Source organism: Ailuropoda melanoleuca, chromosome 7 (assembly GCF_002007445.2).
Source record: "Ailuropoda melanoleuca isolate Jingjing chromosome 7, ASM200744v2, whole genome shotgun sequence".
NCBI classification, from domain to species: Eukaryota; Metazoa; Chordata; class Mammalia; order Carnivora; family Ursidae; genus Ailuropoda; species Ailuropoda melanoleuca.
Window position 1 is genome coordinate 91,027,456 of NC_048224.1, and position 23,659 is coordinate 91,051,114.

The 23,659-nt window shown below is 38.8% G+C and overlaps 1 long non-coding RNA gene across 1 annotated transcript in view; it reads left to right on the forward strand.

Annotated features, from left to right (window-relative positions):
- LOC117803104 overlaps positions 1-23,659 on the forward strand; it is a 130,169-nt gene that overhangs the window by 27,204 nt on the left and 79,306 nt on the right. The window contains exon 4 of the long non-coding RNA XR_004626760.1: positions 5,142-5,198. This is a non-coding gene — a long non-coding RNA (uncharacterized LOC117803104). The remainder of the gene's footprint in view (positions 1-5,141; positions 5,199-23,659) is intronic.

Consider the following 23,659-nt stretch of genomic DNA (forward strand, 5'->3'; position numbering starts at 1 on the left):
ACCCCCCTCCCCCCCCCACTTTTAGATTCTCTTAGGGAAAATTCTGTGTTCTTTTCTGAGTTGGAATCTCATTTTGCTATTCTTGTCCATATTCTCGTTCCTAGGGGAAAAGACATGGCTAGAATTCTTGTGTGTGTATGACTGATAAAGCCTTTAGAAAAGGAGATAATGAGGCAGAGACCAACAGAGATTCAAAGACTCTCCAGCATAGATATAACACAACAACTATGTCATCTCAAAAGAAATCTTGTCATTAATATGCCGGGGATGGGAATCCTTGTCTGAGTGGTCATGCAGGCGGGCCGCATTTACCGAGGACCTGCCACGCGGCAGACAACTGTCCCAGTCACAGTGGGGAATGATGTAGGAGCAAGACACTCTAATAAAAATAAGAGGGACAGAACACAAAAAGCACTGAAAAATACAGAGAGAAAAAAAAATTTACTCTCAGAAGCATTTGTGTAATCCAGTACTTCGTTCCCTGCTGTTGAGGGTGTGGCTACAGTGGCGGAAGCAGCTGGAGCCTGGAGGAGATTGTCTGGGGAGGCTCCTGGGCTGGAGAGACGGCTCTGAATACTAAGCCAAATTTGCACCTAGTAGAGGGGAGATGAAACAAAGAGTTTGAGGGGGCGGCAGCAATGAGGAAGCCAAGCTCCAGGAAGGCGCTAGCCCTCTAAACTCGTTCTTCCTCCAGTCCCTCTTGGGTTAGAGCCCCTTTCTGCACAGACTCTGTCTTAGCTGGCTGTGGGCCTTCTGGTTTGTGGTGTCGGGAAACCTGAAGCTTCAGAAACGAAGATTGGCTTCCTTTAATACAGGTGCCCCACCGTGTCCTCCATCTTATGAATTGATAATGGAATAAAGAATTTTCTTTCCTTTTGTGACCAAAGTGCCAATAAGATCAGATCAGTTATGTCAATATCCTCTCTGGCCCTTTCAGCTTTGCGAGGCAGTTGAGATGCCATATGGCAGCTACAAATAATAGCCATAGGCAGTGAAGTCTTTCAAAGCAACTGTCTTGGATGTTTCCCCATTTATGTGATGTGCTTGCGATCGTCGTCCAGGGTCTGCATCCCTGCTTTAATCCATGCTCCTGGCCTCTTTGTCTTTGGCAAATCTTTGGACTCCTGTAGGATAACAGCTTCTTGGTTCCTAGCTTGGTCCCCTTTCCTAGTTTCTGTGTTTCCAGCACATTCAGGGGGAAGCACTCTCATTGGCTGGAGTGCTCACCTCCTCTCTCTGCTTTCGCATGCTGCCCTTTTTACCTCCCACCCGGTCCCCCACTACCCTTCCCCTCCCCGTACACATCACCGAGGGTGTGTGTGTGGGGGGGGAAGATTTCTGATACAGATATCCCAGCGATTAATTTTCTTATGCTTACTGGGGAAAGAATACTGTTAAAATAATTTCCCCGAAGTGATGAAGTAATTTATACCAAGTTAAAATACTGATAGACTAGGAAGAGCCAGGTCTGGGGGATTTGATTACCTTTTGATTACTCTAGTAGTCCTCAACCTGGGGGGTGATTTTGGCCCCATCCCAGGGGACATTTGGCAATGTCTGGAAACATTTTGGTTGTTGGAGAGAGGCATGTGGTTGCTCCCTGCTCTAGAAGTTAGGGGTCAGGGATGCTCCTTCTATCCCTCAGTGCATGGGACTTACTAGGCCTAAAATGTCAGGGTGTTCCAGATAAGACAACCTGCATTACCCTAACTGTAACAAAGTTGTCTTTTTTACATTTGGTAATTCAGTTTACCTAGGAAGAAAAAGATACATTTTTCTCTAGGTAGACAAATGAATGCAAATTTCTTTGGAAGAAATTTTTATTCTTGGCTCCTCCCCTTATTCAATGTCCAAGAAATTTCCAGAGATTGGCAAACTTTTTCTGTGCGGTGGTGAGGTGACCCTTGGGTTGAGGGTCCATCCCCCAGCACTAACAGAAAAGCCCCTCACATTCAGGGGGCAATAAGAGCTGGCTCTGGGTAGCAGCAAGGGCCAGCTGTGGGCTGGGGAGGCAGGTGGGGATGGAGCAGGGGACACAGGGTGGGTGCCTGGGATTGGTCGCTGTGACTCTAGTGCTAGCCAGTGCAAGGGCCTATGGGCTGTAGAGAAACAGAAGGATAGGGTCTGCAAGCTGTAATTTGTCAACCCCTGACTTGCATCATTCTGGATTTTGTATTTCAGCATCTTCATTTTTCTGAGAGGATTCTTTTTTTTTTTTTAAGATATTTATTTATTTATTTATTAGAGAGAGAGAGAAAGAGAGCGCACAGAGGGAGAGTGAGACAGAGAAGCAGACTCCCCCCTGAGCAGAGAGCCCAATGCAGGGCTCAATCCCAGGACCCTGAGATCATGACCTGAGCCGAAGGCAGACGCTTAACCAACTGAGCCACCCAGGCGCTGCCTTTCTGAGAGGATTCTTCTGTCTCAACCTGAGGGAATTTCCAAATGTTTCTAAAGTCTTTAGTAACAGCAGAATTTAACTTAATCATGGAGCAAAATCATATATAAAGATCATTTTCCCTAATGGGGTCAGTCCTGTTCAGCTTTATCATGTAAAGCTTTGGGTTGCTAGACTTTTGTGGGGGACACATTGGATCCATTAAGATGTCTACATCCAGATTACCTACTAGCAAAAAAAAAAAAAAAAAAAAAAAAAAAAAAAAAAAAAAAAAAGATGAGGCTAGTAGGCATAAACTCCTCTCTATTTCCCAAACCTGTAAATGTGTAGCTCAGAATACTGGTCTGATTTTATTGGCATACTAGCAATGAAAGTTAGTCTAAGTAAGTTAAATACTTCATATGTTTTATACAGAAGAAAGGGAAGTAACTATTAGAAAACAATCAAAACCCCACTTCCTTTTCTCTGTTGTTGGAGAAAGAGGTACATTTGCCTTTGTATGCCATTTTGTTCAAGCTTATTCCTCTACCTGTATCCTTGGTCCAATTTTTATCTCCTTGGAAATGAGCTCTTTAGCAATCTTTGTCATTACATCCACTAACATTTTGAAAGAAGTACCATTCTAAGTGGCTAACACTTTAGAAGCATTCTTATTATATTTGTGAACAACATATTAATGCTTGCTATCTCTGCTATGAAACACTCCAGTGGAGGTCCTAGCAGGTGCAATAAGACAAGAAAAAAATAGATTATCTATTTGCTAGTTTATTGTCTTCTGCTCATCACTGAACTGGTATATTTTCAGTGCTTTAATTGCATATGCTCCCCATAGGTGGACTCTATCTCCCATGGCTTTAGTTATAGTATATAAATTAAGTGTCCAAATCTATATTGGAAATTCAGACTTCTCTCCTGAATCATACTCTTAACATCTAATTCTTTATTAGATAGCACCACCTGTATGCCCCAGAGGCATCTGAAAGTTGACATATCCAATATATTCAACACTGAGCTCATTATCTTCCCCTGTAAATCTGCTCTTTCTCTATGTATAGGGTTTATTCATGCCAAAATGTCAATAGTATCTAGATGGGGAAACCTCCATTTTTTCTGTATTTCCTATCATGGGAACAGTGCCAGCCTTCACTCATCCCACAATCCTCAATTCTGGGAGTCATTCCAAGCTCATCCACAGACAACTGTGCACCAAGATTCTGTTTCCTCACTGTTTTGTCATTTCTGTCCTCACTTTTCCTTTTCCACCACTATTGCCTTAAATTAGGATTCCATCATATTTCTCCATAACTATTATAATATTACATTAATTGGCCTCCCTGTTAATTCTTATACTCCTCCACGATATTGCAGTTATGGGGACCTGTTGAAAATGAAAGTCTAATCATACTATTTCCTGACTTAAACTTTTTCTGGAGTTCTCAAAACCTTTACAGGTAAAGCAGAAACTATTTAGTATATATGCAAGGTCTTCCACTTTATGGTCCTGTACTATTAGCAGTCAGTATTCATTTATTCTTTGGATTTATTACAACATTTACTTAACATTATGTGGTAGGCATATGCATTTACATATATTTAATCTCAAAACAGCCCTAAAATGAAGGTATTGTTTTTATTCCCTCCATTTAGAGTTCAGGAAACTGAGGCACAAAGTCTTTAAAGAATTTATCCAAGATCACACAGCTAGAAAACTACATGTTTGGAATTTGAGCCCAGATGGCTTGATTCCAGAGCATGGAATACCCCTGCCCCTGTTCCCACTTCCAGGAGAACACAGGAGCTCAGGAACACCCCTTTACCCTCCTTTTCCTTGTTTTGGGTCTTGGTTGCACAGAATCAGCTTTGTGTTTGTTTTATGACACGTTCTCAACATTGCCATGCATGGATAGTTCAGTATTTTTAATAATGTTACAACACCCCAAAATGCCACCCAAAACATGACTCTTAAGACCTTGACAATAATCTAAACCTAAAAATATGACTCGTGCTTTTATTTCCCTTCCCCGTTTCTCTGAAGTTATTGTCATTCTGAATCTACTTTTGTTTTTGTATACACTTACGTGATCATATGTTTTCTCCTACAGTATATATTTTTATTTTAGATGATTTTCACTTCAAAAAGCGGTCATAATGCACATAATTCTTTGAGACATATTGTTGTGAAGACTGACCTATATTATTGTACTTTGATACTATATAACCATTTTGTGAATATACTACCTTTGATTGATCTGCTTTTTAGTTGCTGGGCTTTGGCTTGTATCCAGGACTTGGTTGTTTTCAATGGTGCTGCCATGCACATTCTTAGACATGCCTCCATGCCTCCTCGTATGTGTGCACAAGTTTTTTGGACAGAGCTCATGGTCTTCGTCCCTATGCTGTGCGACCTTTCCTCCTGTCTATACTTAAGAGTCATTCAATCATTAAATATTTATTGAGCACCTATGTGTTCTAGGTGCTGAGGAAATAAGGGCAGAGAGAATTCTTCCTCTTACAGTGTTAATGGGGAGGACAGAAAAAACACAGAGAAGTAACTAAACACATGAGTAAGGTGTAACATATCTTTTTCCATTTCTCACTTTACAGTTAATGCCACAACAATTCTAAACTACTGGCACATAAGTTTTGATGCCTCCAAATTGTTGCTCCTGTTGCTTGATTTGCATGAAGTGTCCTTTAAGCCTTGGTGTTTTCTATGTAACTTTTATTTCCTTTGTCTTTCAAGAGTCAACTCAGATAATATCTCTGTTACGAAGCTTTCAGTGGTACCTCCCTGAGGAAGGTAAGCGCCCCTTCTTTGTACTCAAATAGGTCCTTATCATATCTTTATCACATCTCGTTTCCACTTTCTCCCTCTTCCAGAGTACAAAATCAAATCTTCTTATCTTTCAGTAGCTCTAGTGACCAGTGTGATAGCAGGAGATAAAAAGTGTTCAATTGATGATTATCAGAAAAAATGCAGAAATCCTTCTCAAAATTCTAGGACAATATCTTCTGAAGGAATTCATGCTTGGGATTTTAAGAAAGAGGCTTAGTTCTCTATATGAGGATTTTAAGAAGAAGTTACGATGAGTGCATCTTTTTACTCATGAAAAACAAATGTAGTCTGCTCATGCCCTTACTCAAGGGAACGAGGCAACCTTATCATTAATTAATTCAAGAGACATGTCAAAAGTGCTTCTGTTCCTTTTGCACAAGAGATAAAAAATGAATTTGGAAAAGAAACTCCAATGAGGTGGTTTGGAAAGCAATGCAATTTAGCAGAAAAAGCAATGTCCTAGAAATGAGAAGAACTTGGTGGTGTTATAAGTAGAGGGCTTGAGCTTATGGAATGGGAAAGAGAAGAAAAATCAAAATCCTGGAGAATGTGATCTGAAGGTCTGGAGAATAGGTATTTTATAGCAACCTTTTCATTCACAGAGATTTTTCTTACCTAGAAGAAAGTCCCCTTAGCTATTTAAACTTTAATCTGGTTTAAAGTTAAGACACAGTGATACTTTTATTTTTTGATATCTATTCATAAATGAAGATACAGGTTATATCTCTCATGTCTGTATTTGTTGTTCTCCTTGTCAGTGCAACTTTTGATTGTGAAAGTACCCATGGGCCTCCCCCCACTTCCTTTCATCCTTAATTCCTAACTGGTAATAGAGGATTATGTCAAAGAAGGTAACCCTGATTTGCAAAGTAATAGGAATTAAAGACAGTCTTTTGAGAGTTCTAAAACAAAGTGGTGTCCCAGGACCAGGAAGATGAGGAAAAGACAAGAAAGATGGGAGAATTGTACAGAAAGAGGGGGCCAGAGTGAAAAAGATGGGTGGTAAGAAATTTCTATGGTGTTTATTGTCAGAAATTGGATATGAAACACACACAACAGGGGCGCCTGGGTGGCACAGCGGTTAAGCATCTGCCTTCGGCTCAGGGCATGATCCCGGCGTTATGGGATCGAGCCCCACATCAGGCTCCTCTGCTATGAGCCTGCTTCTTCCTCTCCTACTTCCCCTGCTTGTGTTCCCTCTCTCGCTGGCTGTCTCTATCTCTGTCAAATAAATAAATAAATCTTTAAAAAAAAAAAAGAAAGAAACACACACAACAGCCCTGTCGATGGCAGCAAAGTTAATGATCCAGTAATTGTACTACTAGTTATTTACCCAAAGAAAATAAGAATTCGAGTTCAAAAAGATATATGCGCCCTATGTTTATCGAAGCGTTACTTACAATCATCAAGATATGGAGGCAACCTAGGTGTCTGTTGGTAGATGTGGGTGAAGAAGGTGTGGTGTATGTACACAGTGGGATACTGCCCAGCCATAGAAAGGATGTGGTCGGTCTTGCCATTTCTGGTAACATGGATGGACCTAGAAGGTATTATGCTAAGTGAAATAAGCCACACTGTGAAAGACAGATACCATATGATTTCACTCATATGTAGAATCTAAAAAACAAAAGAAATGCATAAATAAACAAAAAACTGAATAGACCTATAAATACAGAGAACAATCTGATGGTTATCAGAGGGAAGAGGATTAAGGAGCTGGGCAAGATGAGTGAAGAGGAGTAGGAGGTACAGGCTTCCAGTTGCGCAGTGAATAAATCACGGGGATGAAAGGCATTGCATAGGGAATAGAGTTGATGGTGTTGTGGTAGCGTTGTGTGGTGACGGATAGTAGCTACACTTGTGAGCATCGCATAACGTAGAGAGATGTTGAATCTCTATGTTGTACACCTGAGACTAACGTCACATTGTGTGTCAGCTATGCTCAGATAAAAAATTTAAAAAAATAATAAAACCAGAAACACCCCCAGAAAACTAAAGAAAGGTTTTAATTATGGAAAAAAAAGGAAGAAACTGTTGAGAGTTCAGTGACGAGGAATGCAAGCAATGCAGGGATTCCTTGGATCTCGCTGTTCCTGGGCCTCGTAGGACTGGAGGTGGTTTATGCACACAGTAAAAGAAAAGGTCTTCCAGATGACTGGCATTTGTGAAGACATGGGGTTACGTTTAGGTTGGACTAGGCATTTGTGACTGCATGGACTTGATGAATTGAGGGTTGCTCGTAAGACTAAATAATACTGGGATGTTTCCATATAGCTTTGAAAGTATGGGCATATAGAGCTATCAGCATCACACATATTTCCTTTTCTTTAAAAAAAGTGCAGTTTTTTTTTTTGATTATTTTAGGAACATATTTTAAGGTATTAAATAGAGTTCAGAGGCGGTGAGCAGAAAGGATCATTTAATCGAATGACAAGTACAATGGAATGTGTGTTCTTTTAAGAGTACTCATCATACGTATCCAGATGAAGGAAAGATACCCATTGAACTTTTATGTTTGTATCAGTTAGGATAATTTGGCTGCATGTGACTGACACCTTCAAAGAACAATGGTTTAATTAGTGTAGAGATTGACTTTTCTCTCACGGGTAGGAGGGCAGGAATAAGCAACCAAGGGATGATGTGGTGCCCCAGTTGGTTCATCAGAGATGTAGTTTCGCTCTAGGTCCTTGCCTCCTTATCACCAATATATGTCTTCTACTTTGTGATTCAGCTGCTTACAGTCTAGCTGCTATGTTCTCCTTTCAGGGTATATGAAGAAGAAATAGGAAAAGGGGCATTCTCCTTTAAGAACACTCCTGGGATGTTTACCTTTTACTTCTGCTTACTTCGACTTAATAGGCTGGGAAATGTTACTTTATTCTGCGAAGCCAGGTGCCCAGCTTAAAATCAGAGACAGGGGGAAGATGTATAGTACGTGCCATCATGTTTCATACAGCCTTAATTCTGGGGCTGTCTTACCCAGTGGAGATACCACTGACAAGGACCAGCCGAACGGTGGGCATAATTGACAGATCTTGAGGAACTGGGTAGTATCCCATGAATGATTTAAAAATAGTAGCCAAACAGATGTTAGTTGTCACTATGTTTTAGACAGGACATTACCAGTTCTTGGCATTTGGGACTATATCACCCTGGGGAAAATTTTTTGGTCATTGAAAGGAGAGAGAATGAGAGCGATTGAGAGAGAGAGAGAGAGGGGGAGGGGAGGGAAAGAGGAAAAATATTAAAGAGCAAGGCACATTTCTTTCTCTAAAATATTGATTTTCCATTTTAAGTTAGAGCCAAATATCAATATAGGTAAAATTGGTAGTTCCCAGAACTGATGAGAATTCACAGAGTTAACAAATGAATGCATGGCTTGATCTTACTGCAACATATTTAGAGAGAAAAGAGTGTATTGATCAACTTGCTTTAGGACACCATCTATGAATTACTATTGTTTGAAATAGCCTTATTGTCAAAGGTTATATATGCTGTATTTTGTTCATTATAAGGGAATTCAAACCTTGCTGGTTTTGAGAAATGGTCTAATATTAGGGGTGTCATGAGGGTATGTTTTAATATGTAATATATGAATTGTGGGTTCTTGTCTTGCCTTAGTTGCTGAATCATAGTTTAATCTTGCATGAAAAAATATAGTGTCCCTGCCTCAGCTACACTCTTAGGAACATTGAAAGTATTATGGATTAGTTATTTCTAACCACAGTGGAAGACAGTGTTGTAAAAAGTCACCGCATGTTATACTCTTGATTACCAAAGGGTAAAATCCAACCTTCCTAAAGGTAGAATGTTTATGAGGGTATCTTCACCTTTGTTCCTCCTTTGACTAACTTTTAAGGCAGCTTTTATTATTTTGAGTCACAATGCATTTAAAAAAAAATCAGCCTGTAGCTACAACAGTGTCTAAAGGCATTCATGCTTTAATTGCTTCACATATAACATTTAGTAATTACTGAGTTGACACACTTCATTTATCTAAATTTATCCAGCTATAATGAAAGCTGCCCACATAATTTTCTATTGTGAATGACAAATACACAGTTGTATCATAACTGTACTTACTTTGGAGTGGGCCCCAAAGAAACATACATATATGCTGTATATACCGTGAAACTTCTCACCATAAGGAGGCTCTTATATATATTTGGAGGTATTGAAGATTAGGGAAAAAAAATAGCTTGCCTTATTACGTTAAATTCTGCAGGAAAGAATTTAGCAGAAAATCTATAATAATGTTTATAAGTGGATGGTGCCTAAAGTTATTTTGTTTTTGTTTAATCAGTTTTGCAGAATTGTAAAATGTTAGAGTCAGATGTTAAATTACAGAATCTAAATGCTTAAAAGAGGAGTTCACGAGAACGCAGATAGGAATCCAGCATTCTAGAACTCTTTTCCAGATGTAGAGAATGTAATTTAAAAGAATCAGTTAACATTTGACTCTGTCAGATTTGAATGATATTAGTAATAATCTTTTATAATACATTTTTATGATTAGTAAGGTAAGAGCCCAGTGGTATAGACTAAAGACACAAGCAGTATGGGAATTGAGAGTTTTTGTGGATAGAAAGATGCGGGAAGCCATGACCTTCTACGGGATCATGATGGGTAGATGAATCAGATACAGATTAAGGGAAAAAACAGAGAACCACATCCCTGGAGGGTGCAATGAAGGAGCAAGAGCTTGAAGGTGGGAATGAGTCAAATGTGTTCTGATGTTCAAGAAAAATAGAGCATTGGTCCTAGGGGATGATAAGCATGGGAGTGATTAATTTGGTTGGAATGTGATAGATCTTGAACTGATCAAGTAGAATGTGGAAGAAATTCCAAGCATTTGATCTACAAAAGACATAATACAAGTGGTGTTTGGGGTGATTAATCTTCAAGTATTGCATGAAATGGTAGTAGGAAATATCAGCAGTAAGACCATGGCAGCTTTTGAACTCGCCAGTGTCAAAACCACATGGGCCAGTTGTTAAGTTTGTAGCACTTAGAACAGCACCGGGCACATAGTAGGCACTCAGTAAATATTGGTTGGACTGTTGATGGTTTATGAATGATTCTTGTCATAGATTTTGTGTTTTCGTATGAGAGGCCAAAGAACTGCTAAGTCTTTCAAGTTTCAAAAGAAAAAGTTGTAATGGTAGAACTGATTCATCCATGTGCTGAATTCATTCAGTTAATAAATATTGAGCATCTACCATATGATTATGGCACATGATTGTTGGTAGGGGTACAGAGGTGAATGAGACAGATGAGGTCTCTGGCCCCACAGAATGTATACTTTACTGTGGGGGGCAAAAACAAACAGAAAATACTGTGACATTTTAAAGTAATATATTTGGTTTTTGTCCTCAGTTCCTACCACAGAGCTTCAAAATTGGAATTTTTGGAATTTCCTTGGAATTTCCCGAGGGATAGAAATATCTTTGTTATGCTAATGAAGTGAGGATAGTGGGTCCCTCAGTAGTTTCCAGATGGGGTCGCCAGAAAAAACAATTATGTGAGTAGAGGGTTGGAACTTTTGGGCAACCTGACCTCTGGGGAAGGGAAGTGGACTGGAGATTGAGTTCAATCTTACAGCCAGTGATTGAATCAATCAATCATACCTACATAAAGAAATCCCAGTAAAATCTCTGGACAGCAAAGCCTATTGGAGCTTCCTGGTTGGTGCACACTCTGATGTGCAGGGAGGGTGACGCCCCCTGACTCCACAGGGAAAGGGAACGAATGCTCGGTGCTCCCTCCCAGACCCAGCCGACGTGTCTCCTTTAAAGCAAAACTATAATCATAAGCATTGAGCCTCCCAGAGTTCTGTGAGCTATTCTAGCAAGTTATTGAACCTGTGGGGGTTGTGGGAACCCTGAATTTATAATCATTCAGTTAGAAGTATGGGTGGCCTGGGGTTCCTCAAAGTGTGGCTGTCATTGTGGAGGACCAAAACTTTGACATGTGAGGTCTGCAGTAACTCTGGGTAGTTAGTGTTAGACTTGAATTGTGGTACACCCGGTTGAGGTGGAAACCGTGTGTGTGTGTGTGTGTGTGTGTATTTAAAATGTTAAATGCTTGTAAATTTTTAGTGTGTCACATTTTAAGATAGATGCCAAATGGTGAGGATGGTGTTTAATAATAGTGGAAACTAACCTGTTTCCCTCTCAGATTGTATCATGCAAAGGGACACCTAGTACACCTTCTTTTATAACTGGGACTTTGGGGTTGCTTTAAGGAGAGAATAAAACACAAGTTAGACCTTGAAGGACTAGTGATATTTGGGTAAGCAGAGACGGGAAGTAAGAAAGGACTAAAGTAGTTTGAAGGCCTGGCAAGGGCTAGAGCTAGCCATCTGGATATCTGATGTTACAGTCTGCAGCTGTTTCCCTGTATAGGCCGGATAGGGGTGTGAGCATCCCATTGAAGTGAAGCTGTAAGGAGGATATGATTTTTGCTGGTATTATTATTATGAATAATGGTAACTCTCATCTTCCTTGCTGATCATAATTTGCCAGTGTATTTTGTATGTTACCTTATGATTCTTTCAATTACATTCTGAGGTAGAGTGTTATTTTCTGCATTTATACACATGAAAAAAATGATTTCTAGAGAGGTTAAGAGATTTGCCAGTGGTTTTAAAGGCAAGGAAGAGACAGACTGAGATTCCAACTCATGCCCTTACACTAGAGACCCAGGCTCTCTACACTAGACCAAAGCTTCCCTTTAAAATTCAGGGCTATAATTTTCTTGTTTGTTGTTTTTCCCGCCCTGATTTACTTGAATTACAACAAAACTCCATGCCATTATTGAACAGAATAATTACTGGGTCCTGAAGGAGGATGGAGATAGAATCTGCAATTCCACGTTCGGAGCAGTGTCCTATTTCTCATTGAACAGCCAAGTCTATTCCATAAGGGTCTGGAGTAAGAAGCAGCCTGTGACTTGAACACCAAGGGAACAAGAAATGAAACAGGATTTTTTTTTTTTTTAAACAATGGAAGGCATTTTATCAGATATATGTACCAGAAAGCAATGTCTGCAAACTATAAACGGGTTCTTTGAGAACTGGGCATAATTTGGGCCCTTTTGAAAGGATGATTCTTCTGGAAAGTAAATTTTTTTTTTTAACCTTGTGAAATGTCCTTCAGCGAACATCTAAGTAAATATCCATGCACTGAATCTGTGAATTTCCGTTTTGCAAAAGAGTGGGATTTTGCTGAGTGTTACAGGCTCAGCAGGCTTGCGTTGGTTATTATCATGAATTTGTAACAAGATGGTGGCACCCGTGATGTCCTCAGCCATTTCTGTTAAAAGTTATAACAATGTCCCTTTGAATAATATCACTTACGAAAATATCTTGATGGAGAAATTTTCTTTTTTTTTTTTAATCTTTCAAGTTTTTCAGTGCTGAGGTGAGGAACTTGGAAATGGTTGTCTCATAGTGAAATTTACTTAATGGTAAACATACGCAGGAAACCAAACTTTCTACTTTTCTTTAGAAATAAACACAGAAGCAAATGAAATGTTCTAATGTGCTCCCAATTAGCATATTCATTAAGGACTATGTTGAACGCAGTAATGAACTTTTTGCTTCTGACTGAAGATAGAATTCACAATGATAAATTAGTGAGTATATCTGCTGAAAGTTGCCAAATTATAGGGCTGAATGAATACTACTAATAAAATCACTCACCACCCACATGAAAATGATAAATATGAATCCAAAAAACCTGAAAAATATCCTTCACAAGAACGTAGATCTTTCTTTGAGGAAATGCCAGGTAAAAATTAATCTTGAACACTAATGTGGCTTCATCTGGTTGATTTGTCTGTCCAAGAGTTTGGGTTTGAGGCATTAGCTTTTCTGTGTGCAGACAAGGGTGACTCCTATTAAACACAGAGTGAAATGAGAGAATCTCTTATTTCAGGTTTTTCAGGTACTGCTAACATCACAGGAATCACTAAGCTTGAGGCATGTTAACCAGCGTGAGTGTGAGCTGGCTAGAGGAAACAATTTCAGTGCAGATCACGCTAGGAATGGAACGCCCAGAAATCCTAAGTATTAAATTCAACTCTGTTGCTGGTGGTGGGGACAGAGGCCATCGAAGTGGGTGATGAAGATGTGACAATGATGGTGATCGTTATTAACAGTTGTTTCCATTTGTTTCCATTTGTTATTAACAGTTGTTTCCATTAACACATCAGACAATGTGTTATGTATAAAGATACTTGATGTAGCTTTATGGGAAGAAATGATTACTATTCTCTTTCTTCAGAGGAAAAACAGAATACATCAGTGTGTGTATATATATATATATATATATATTTTAATTCAGTACTTTCATGATGATTTAGACTCTCTCTTTACCCCCCCCGCCATCCTCTCTGCCTGGGAGGCCCTATTTTCTCTCTGTCAATCTGTATGTCTTTGTATGTTGGCTACTCCAGAAGTGTTCACCTCCATGACTGTCTACTCTCCAACTTAAATAGTTTGCCAATGTTACTTTGTTTCAGTATTTTTTGATCATTTTATATTTGTGTTTTCCCTTCTCCCATTCAGAGTTCTTCAGAGTTAGAGATAGGTTTCTATTGCTTTTGAATATTCCCAGGACTCTCCAGTGTAGTGCTCTACTTAGAATAGAAATCCAATATGTTGTTGTTCAGTGAGATGAGAATCTATCATGTTTTTAAATACTTCTGAAAAATGAGATTCCTCTGCTTCCCTTGGTAACACATCCCAGGGTCTATCAGCCTTAGCTGTCAGGAAATTTGCCCTTCATTCTTATCTGTATACCTCATGCCATTTCTCCTCTTCACAGAATCTTTCAGACATTCTTTGTGTGATGGCCCTTCATACACTGAAAGTTTGCTTCATGTCTTCCTTGAGCTGCTTCTCAAGACAAAATAATGAGCCTTCAAAAGATTATTATGGAGTTTTCTTTAATATGGATGTTTTCCCTTTAATTACGTTCAAAAGAATTTACATCAGAGAAAACATAAGAAACTAAACAAAATAAAAACTAAGTTATTTTTCTAATTCTCTTGTATTTTTGCTTGTAGAAAAGTCATAGTAACTTCTGTTCTTCAAAATGGTTGTAATGATTACTTTTGAGAGTAGTGACTTGGTTGCAAGGCTTTGTGAGCCTGGGTTTTCTAAAAGTTACATTCATAGATATTTCTTTCTTTTTTTCTTCTGTGAAATGTAGGTTTTAGTTTTCCTTTAACAACTTTTTGATTAAAGGGAAAGAGATTGATAAATTGGAAAGGTGCCAGACTACTTCTAGCCAGAAATGTTAATCTTTTTATTCCATTTTAGTTGTGTTTCCCCCTAAGAATATTGAGTCTGTGCTTATAAAGCTGGGTTTTCTCATGCTGGTAGATAGAAGTTTTGGTGCTTATAATGGATATGTTTCAGTATTTTCCCTGAGCAGACCAGTGTCTAATCCCTGTTTTAAAGTCTTTCCTTTAGTGTCACATTACAAAATTAATCTTTCCATTTGCTTCACTCCACACCATTTAATACCATTTGACTCCGCATAAAACACCATGACATGAGCTTTAAATAAAAGCTGGATAGGGCTAAGTTGTGTGCATATTGTGTTTGGGATTAAGAAACTAAATTCGACAGGTAATGGAGTAGGATTTAACTGCTCCGTGATACTAAACTGTGAGATGTCATGTCAATCATCTGTCCAGGAAATATAAGCTATAAAAGGAAAATGAGATGTATTTCAGATGCCTAATCACACAAGCAAAAGGTTAGCTCCTCAAGGATGGGAGTTTGCAGACTGCTACCTTCATCTCTGGAGGGGTTCCTGGGAGTTAAGGCCATCATACAAATAGGCTTATTTGCCTGAGGATTAGATAGGTTTCCTAGGAGACATGATAAAGAAACGTCCATGACAAATGGCCAGTTCCTCATATTAAATAAAGGGGACACAAAACTTTAAAGCAGTGGGGGAATGGATGTAGGGTGTTTGGAGAATTTCCTACCTGTTTAGTAGAAAAAAGCATTTCATATATAGAAGAGAGAAATAGATTTTGAAATATTTCCTGCTAAGATTGTTATCAATAGCATGAAATACTTGTTCTTATCCTTGATGACCAACCAGTTTTGAACTCAGTTTTATATTTAATCAAAATAACTATATCCATCAATTCTTTGATAAATTTTATTCTTCTCTGTGCCATAACTTAATATTTTTTCAACCAATTTAACTGTCCTTTTTTTTTTTAAACTGTAATTCTTTCTTTAAAGGAGGTAGGATACAGTTAATAAACAAAAGATAAAACGTCCTCTATGAATAAAGAGAACCTGTCTCTCCGTCTCTCTGGTCTGGAGGATGACACAGAGAGGGCTGGGAAGTGAATCGCTGAAGTGTATGATTACACATTAGGCCAGTGTCTCAGCTTGATGTGCAGCCCTTTTACTGTGCACTTCCCATTAATGCTGATTGTCCAATTTAGTGCTTCATTAATGAGCCATAGACCACTTGTAAATTTCCGACTTACAGAATCAACCACATTTAAAGTTTTATTCTGCTGAAAATGTCTCCACCTGACAAGCTGATAATAAATACTTTGCATTCTTCCATCCACTTAACCCTTCTGTCATGTCAGTTTGGGCTATTGTCAGTCGGCATTCCCGTTTCTTAAATGTATGTAACATTTATAGCAATAATAATTATAAGAGCAAACATTTTTATGGCATTTATTCTGTGCTAAGTTTAGGGCTTAGCATCACTTCTTGATGGCTTATGATGTTCCAGGTGCTGTTGCAATCATTCTAGAGGCACTAACTCATGTAGTGCACAGCACGCTATGTTGTAGCTCCTCTCACTATCCCCATTTTATTGAGAGAGTAACTAAGAAAGGCGAAGGGACTTGCCCAGGGCCGCAGATCTGGTAAGTATAGGAGCTGGAATTTAAACAGGGGTCGTCTAGCTTTAGTATTGGACTTTTAAAGCTCCATCTTACGGACTAGGTATATATTCATCCTCAAGAAGTGGAAAGGGCTTTACAAAGGAACTGATAGGTTTGCCTACAGTATCCAAAACATTTGCCCAGTAATCAGCCTTTGCGCAAAAGTTTTGCTTTTTGCTTCCTTGGTAGAACCCTGAGCAGCTATCCTCACAATTATTCTGTTAGCTCTAAGGCAGCATTCTGTGTGCTCTGTCTTATATTCAGAAAACTGACAGTTTGCAGAGAAGCATTGACCAAATTGACAACAAAGCGTTGGGATTTTTGTCACTAAAGATCATAATAGTGTCATTTGGGTCACTACTGTTTGAGAGGAATTAGTAAGTGATGAATATGCAAAGGTTGTTAGCAATTGTGATCAATCAAGTAAATAGAATGAATAAAAACATATAAAAATATGTCTGAGAACTTGCCTTTGATAAGAGAAAAAGACAGAACTGTTTCCTGCCTGAAGCTAGAAGAAAAGTAATTATACCTGGAATGTGCTTTTGCCCAATTCTGCCCATCAGAATCATGACGTTCTTCAAGGTCTAAGTCTTCAGAAGATCTTTCCTGACTCCTCTAGTCCTCTACGATATTATGTGCTTTTTTGACATTTTCTCTAAAACAGTGCCTTGTACATTAGGTTCCTCTATATTCTTCTCACATACCCCTTGGTAAATTCTCTGAGGGCAGGGACTATATCTTCTCCACATTTCTGAATGTTTATAGGAAATCAACAAATATACATTGATTGATTGATTGACAGGCAGCCTCAGGTGGTCCCAGTGGTTTTCTACCTTTGAATCGGGTCATTAGCACTCTGGGGAACCAATCTGTAAATCAGGTGCATTCCATGAGTTACAATGAGTGGATAGATCTTAAAATTATTAGAGGAAATGAAAATGAAACAGCCATCACCTATCGACGGCCTAATTGGAGCTGCCTCACCTTACAAGCCAAGTGGAATGAACAAGTTCTCAGCAAACCATCAGAAATCATCCATTGCAAAATGTAGAATGGGAATATTTTTGTGATGAATTAGAAATTCTTTTATCCTTGAAACCGGAAAGCGACTTGCTTAAAATAGAATTAGTGGCACAGCATCTATAAACTTGGAATTATATTATGAGAAATGAAGGAAAGTGGCTTAATGACAAATGCAAATGAAAGTCACATCTCTTAATGGTGTACAGTATAATGAAAACTGGAGGCTGAGCTCATATCAGAAATAACTCTTGAGTTATTCAGAAGTGAGGGAGAGATTATATAGTAGAAATAACTAGAAGGGCAAGTTCTGTTTGAAAGTTCAAATGTAATAAAAATTATATATCTGGTTTTACTATCCAACTCCTTTTGTTTTGATTCTTGGCTTAACAGAAACATTCAAGTTACCAATTTGGCTTTCCACAATCTTTGATGCTGTTAGTGGATGTCTGGAGTTAAGGCTTAGTTGTTTCAGATCCCCTTTAATTTATATCCTATTGATCAATACCCTTTAGATTAATATCCTGATTTATCAGTAATTCTCCTGTAAGAATGGATAATGTGGCTCAGTTAACAAAATCTGTTCATTCTCAAAGAATGATTTATTATTTTAGAGAGAGAGAGAGAGAGAGCACACACATGCATGTGGTGGGGAAGGGGCAGAGAGAGAGGGAGAGAGAGAATCTCAAGCAGACTCCCCACTGAGTGTGGAGCCCGCTGTAGGGCTCCATCAATCCCACAACCCCAAGTTCATGACCCTAGCCAAAACCAAGAGGAGGATGCCCAACGGAGCCACCCAGGCACCCCTAAAATCTGTTCATTCTTGAGTGAACAGATAAGTGTTGGGGTTTGTGAACTTGCAAAGTCAAGAATTCATTGGGGTTGTGCCAGAAAAGTTTTCATTGACCCCTAAGTGATGCTTGGGGCCTGGAGTGAAATAGTAGGCCAGGCTTATATATCTCATTTGCTAACATCTCATTCTCTTAACTCGCTGATGTTGCTTATTAGGCTCCTGTGGGCATGTGAGCCTATGGCCTCTATATTATGTGGGTATAGTCACGGAGGACTGCTTCTCACCGTGTAGAACTGGGGTGGGTTATGTTATTGGTCCTAATTATTTCCTCACCACTTCTGGAAGAGGATTATACCTCTCCACTATGTTGACATCAATCTTGGCCATGTGAATTTTTTTGATCAGGGAAAGCTTTCACAGCCATTGCTTGGTTCTGCTGTGGTTCTTCTCCCAGTTTCATAGAACAGCACAGGGGAGACGCTTGCCACTCTTTCACCCTGGATCCTAGAACAGCCATGGTGTACTTGCTGCTGTCATCTGAGTGATTTGTGAAACCCTGAAATTTGGGAGTTGTTTGTTCCTGAAACTTAAAGTGATGCAAGCTGACTGATATTAGCACTCCTATAAAGTTAATTTGACATTTACTCTCATGTCTTCCAATTTTTGAAAATTCCTTATATCTTCAGGATCTGCTCTTAGCTTTCAAATTGTTATCACCTGCAAGAAATAGTTCATGGAGAGGCAAGGAGGAGGTCTTTAGGCCATCGTTCTTAGATTTCATGTAGGACAACAGCTTTACTTGAATTGAGATACTGGTAATTTGGAAATTACAGTGTTACCAGTTCCTAGGTCTCTAAAGAGAAAATGCATAGAAAGTGGCATCTCCTTTGGTAGAAAGGCAGGAATTCCTGATGACTAAGGTGAGCCCACCAGTCTTACCTGAGAAGAATTAATGCTTTGCTTTGGCTGAGAAGGAGAGGTGAAGCACTGACGCCAAGATGGGTCAGCTCTGTGAATAGCCATCATGATAGCGGTCCCTCCTGGAGAACTCTCCGTACTGCATTACATTATGCAGGAAATTGAGGACATGCCTTTCAGGAAGAGTGAATGCAAATCCCTGACCTGGCACCTTTATTGGGAGAACTGTGAGCATTGCTTAGAGGAGCAGTAAGCTCTGACAGATAAAGGCAGGAAATTTTAGAATTCTTTTCCTCCTCATCAGTCCATGTGGGGAGGGCTGGCAGTCATTGAATATCGAGGATAAGACACATGCCAGAACACAGTGCACCACACAGGCAGAAGATGGGGCCAGCCCTCCTCATGCTAGTGAGGAAGGGTGAGATTAGATGTGCCATGCATGGGTGCTTCCAGCGGCTGACACAGAAGCAGCAGGCTGTATTGCAGACTGTTAGGAGACTCTCACAGGATGGTCTCCACGTCTAGAAGCATTCCTGATCCAGGCACTTTGACTCTTCATGGAACTTTTGGGTTTTAGTTTCCTATATTTGATCTGTAACAGAGTGATGATCGCTAAATTATCTTGTGTTTAGTGCCTTTTGTTTTTGTTGCATTTAGCAAAGATAGGTCCAAGTTGGAAAATACATTCCAAATTAAGATACTTGTTAGTAGAGAGATAATGCCAAATTTTTTTCTCAGGGATTATGGCTAAGGGAAGAGGCCCCCTTCCCCACACCATATACATGCAAACCCACCTTTGATCTTTTTTGTCAGGGGAGTCTCTCACTGAAGGGTTACATTTAATTTCTAGAATTCTTTGATGTGATAACTGATATTATTGAGACCCTACACAATGAGAAGCTAGTGTCTCTGGGAATCACACAGATTTAACGGAAGACCCAGAATTTAGGTCATACGAGTAAGTTTACTTGAACATCTTATATTGCCAAAATTAATACCCAATACTCGATCTTAGCTACGATAGTAGAAGTTTTCTTTCATCTTCAATCAGGATAGGTAGGGACCCAAAGTCAGATCTACTGTGTGCACGTGCACGTGTATGTATGCATGCGTGAGTGTGCGTTCACACACACGTGTGTGTGTGTTTAATGCTGTTTCCATGCACGCGAATAATCTTTTCCTAGGCGAACCTCTTGTCGTCATCTTTTCACAGTGCAACCTTTTCTTGGATATAATTGAGGAAACTAGACATATGCACAAATACCTTCCCGAGTTTCTTCGGTGCTTTTATGCCTATTCAGTCAGACCATAATGCTTCCTCTCCTTTGGGCGGGGCGTTTGCCAGATACCATCATTACATCTGGCTAGATTGTTTGGATCCTCTGAAGACACACTCTGAATATCATTTGGCTTTCACTCAGTTACAGCTAATTTGCCACACCCTTCCTTTCCGCCTGTCCAAAAATCTCATCAGAGAGAAAGTGTGTTTCTTTCACCACAAGAAAACAGAACTTTTCTTCACAGGGCAGAGCACATGTTCGATGAACAATTAATGTATCTTAGCCAAAGTTTCTCTCTCTCTCTCTTTTTTTTTTTTTAAGATTTTTTTTTTTAATTTTTATTTGAAGAGATAGAGACAGCCAGCGAGAGAGGGAACAGAAGCAGGGGGAGTGGGAGAGGAAGAAGCAGGCTCATAGCAGAGGAGCCTGTTGTGGGGCTCAATCCCATAATGCCGGGATCACGCCCTGAGCCGAAGGCAGATGCTTAACGACTGTGCCACCTAGGTGCCCCCAAAGTTTCTCTCTTAAATATAACATGAAATAGGTGTGTAACCTGAGCTCATATATTTGCCCTTCTTTCTGATCCCTTTTAATTACTGTTACTAAGAGTATTTCTTGATTTTAATATTAAAAGAGTATCTGTTAAAATAGGCTTTAGTTGGTAACAGCCAAGTAGCCAGTGCTTGATAGATGACTTTTGCAAAGATAGATCCAAAGTGAACAACCCCTGAAGCTATCATGAAAGGTAGCAGGAGTTGTGAAGAATCATTTGGTTATACCCCACAAGGGTGGCAGTTTTTCTCAAATGAATGAGAAGTAAGTTCCAGAAGTGGGAACCTCTAAAGGTCACCCTTGCATTTCTATATTGCAGTAGACATGGTAAAAGGCACAATATTGACGCTATTAAAATTTAGATTGGTTATGTGATTTGAACAGAAAACATATTGTTTTTTGAGTTGAAAACCTTTTGGGAATAAACCTGATGCCAGGAAGGACATGTAACTTAGAAACAGAAAATGTACATTTCCTCCCTAGGGTGGAAGGAGGTATGGAATAGAGAATGTTTTTTGAAGTGCCTTTTGCATTCACATCCATAGGAGGTGGGAGAGAAGAAAACAAACCAGCACTCCAATTTTTTTGTCTGGTTCATTAATCATATTAGCAATGTTTAGGGAAAACACAAAACAGAAACAAAACACAGTTCCGAGTGGCATAGTGCGGCATTTAGAGTTTCTGGAATATAACATAAGACAAAAATACACTGTAAATAGAAAGAAGAAACCTTTGAAATTCTACAACATTCAGTGTCTTGAGGTTCTGAATTCATTTTAAAGAACATAAACTTGGAAAGACATATGGAAGTACAATAAGATTTGAAAATTTTGTAGGTATATTATGTATGTAATAGAATCTTAGCAAAGTATTAAGAAATTAGAGACAGCGACCTGAAAGAAAATACATATTGCCTTTATGCAGAGTGTGATAATCTATTATTCTGATTCGTGGCCTTGGTTACCAGCTTTATGTGGCTCAGTACCAAACCTAGATCTCCAATATGTTTTTTCCCCGATTCAGGTTCATGTTCCAGCTATTACTGCTACATAGCTTCATGACTACTTTTTTCACCTCCAAGTACAACTCATTGCTTTTTTGACATCCCCAGTTGACATCCTTTCCTAATTTCCTATTCCTGGAAATGACCAAGCCATTGTCTGTGTTCTGCAGGAATGGAACCTTGAACTTGTCTTTGACTCATGGCTTGTCTTCAGCTCCATCTCAGGAATCTGTCACTAAGTCCTTTTAGTTCTACCTGAAAATGTCTCTTCCCTCTCTTCTCTCTCTGCTTCCACTAGTTCCCTCTTTTAAGTTATTACTGAAGCTTCCAAACTGATGTTCGTGGATCCAGTCTTTCCTACTCTTGTCTTCTCTCCCACTGGTCTCAATTAAATCTTACTAAAACACTAAGGTCATGAAGAATCCCTACAGCTCAGCAGTATTCAGAGATTTTACCTTGCCATTTAGTTGCTTTGTTATGATCTTCAAAAGCTTAATAACGTGGCCCATTGTTTCTATTTAGAGAGTAAATAAATATTAATTGAACATTGAGCTTTACTAAGTCTTCTGAAGATACTATGTGGGATACAAAAGTACTATACAATGTGAACTCTGTCTTCAAGGAAGTAGTCTAGTTCAGGAAAAGCAGAAAACACACATGGAAGATTATTTATACAAAGTCTAAGAGCCAAATGAAGGACCCAGACATTATGATGAGAAAGAACTAGGATGCAGATCTCTTGCCCTGATAATATCTTTCCTATCCCAGGTAGATCCTCTATTTACTACTTATTTATATATTTAATTACTTTTTGTTTCATATTGTAATGTTTCAGGTATGTATGATTTGAATTCCAGTGATAGGTAAGATCTTTGACATTACGGGTATATATTAAATACTCAACAAACAAATTCTGGATTGAATTAAAGAGCACAGTTATTTATCCATTATGATAATATGGATAATTATAACAATGTGTAATTATAACACAATATTCATTCATTAGGATGGTTAGGAGTCTTCAGCACAGACTGAAAAATAGTCTAACCAATCATATCATAATGAATTATAAGTAACATTGTAAAGAAGCCCAGTGGCACATTTATGAAGGGTAGATTTGAGCTTTTCAAGGGTATATTTGCGCTTTTCTGAGATTATATATTGAGGACGTTTGATAATGGACAGGTGAATATTTGGGGAACATTTTGGAAAGATGATGCAACCTGGTGATTAGGAGCACAGGCTTTGAAGTCAGAACTACCCATATCTCATGTTTGTCTTTCCTTGGGGAAGTCTAAACTGTAGTTTGTGTATTTGTAAAACTGGGAAAATAATAATATGTATTCTTAGTGTATATTTAGTGTGCAGTGTATACCAAGCATAATTTGTTATCATTTTTTCTTAGATAATCTATAAAGATGTTTACAAATAAAAAAAGGTAAAGTAGTTGTTAAGAGAAAAGTGACTGTAAATAGTTAGGTCATTATATATGCTGGCATCGTATCATCCGTGACCATTGCACATGATAAATAATGATTGAAAGCACAATTAAAACATCCAAATGGAAAGAACGGGGTCATTAATATTTAATGATTTTATAAGTTATTTAAACACATTATAGGAGGATTATTGCCTTAGTAGGCAGAGCCTTTGTTTCATGCATTTTAGTTACTTCATACATATTCACTTATACATATTCAGACATATTCATTGATTACTAATTTTGGTGGAAAGCGTTCTGAGCACTATCTGCCTTCAGGGAGCATGTAATTAAGCAAATAACTCTTAGATAACAATTGTGATTAATGTGTGAGGAGAAATGCTGGGTGCTGTGAAAAATATATGAGGGGCACTTCTGGGGTCTGCACTGAGGGGGTCACCAAAGGCTTCTCAGAAGAAGGAAAATACACGATGAAAATAAGGT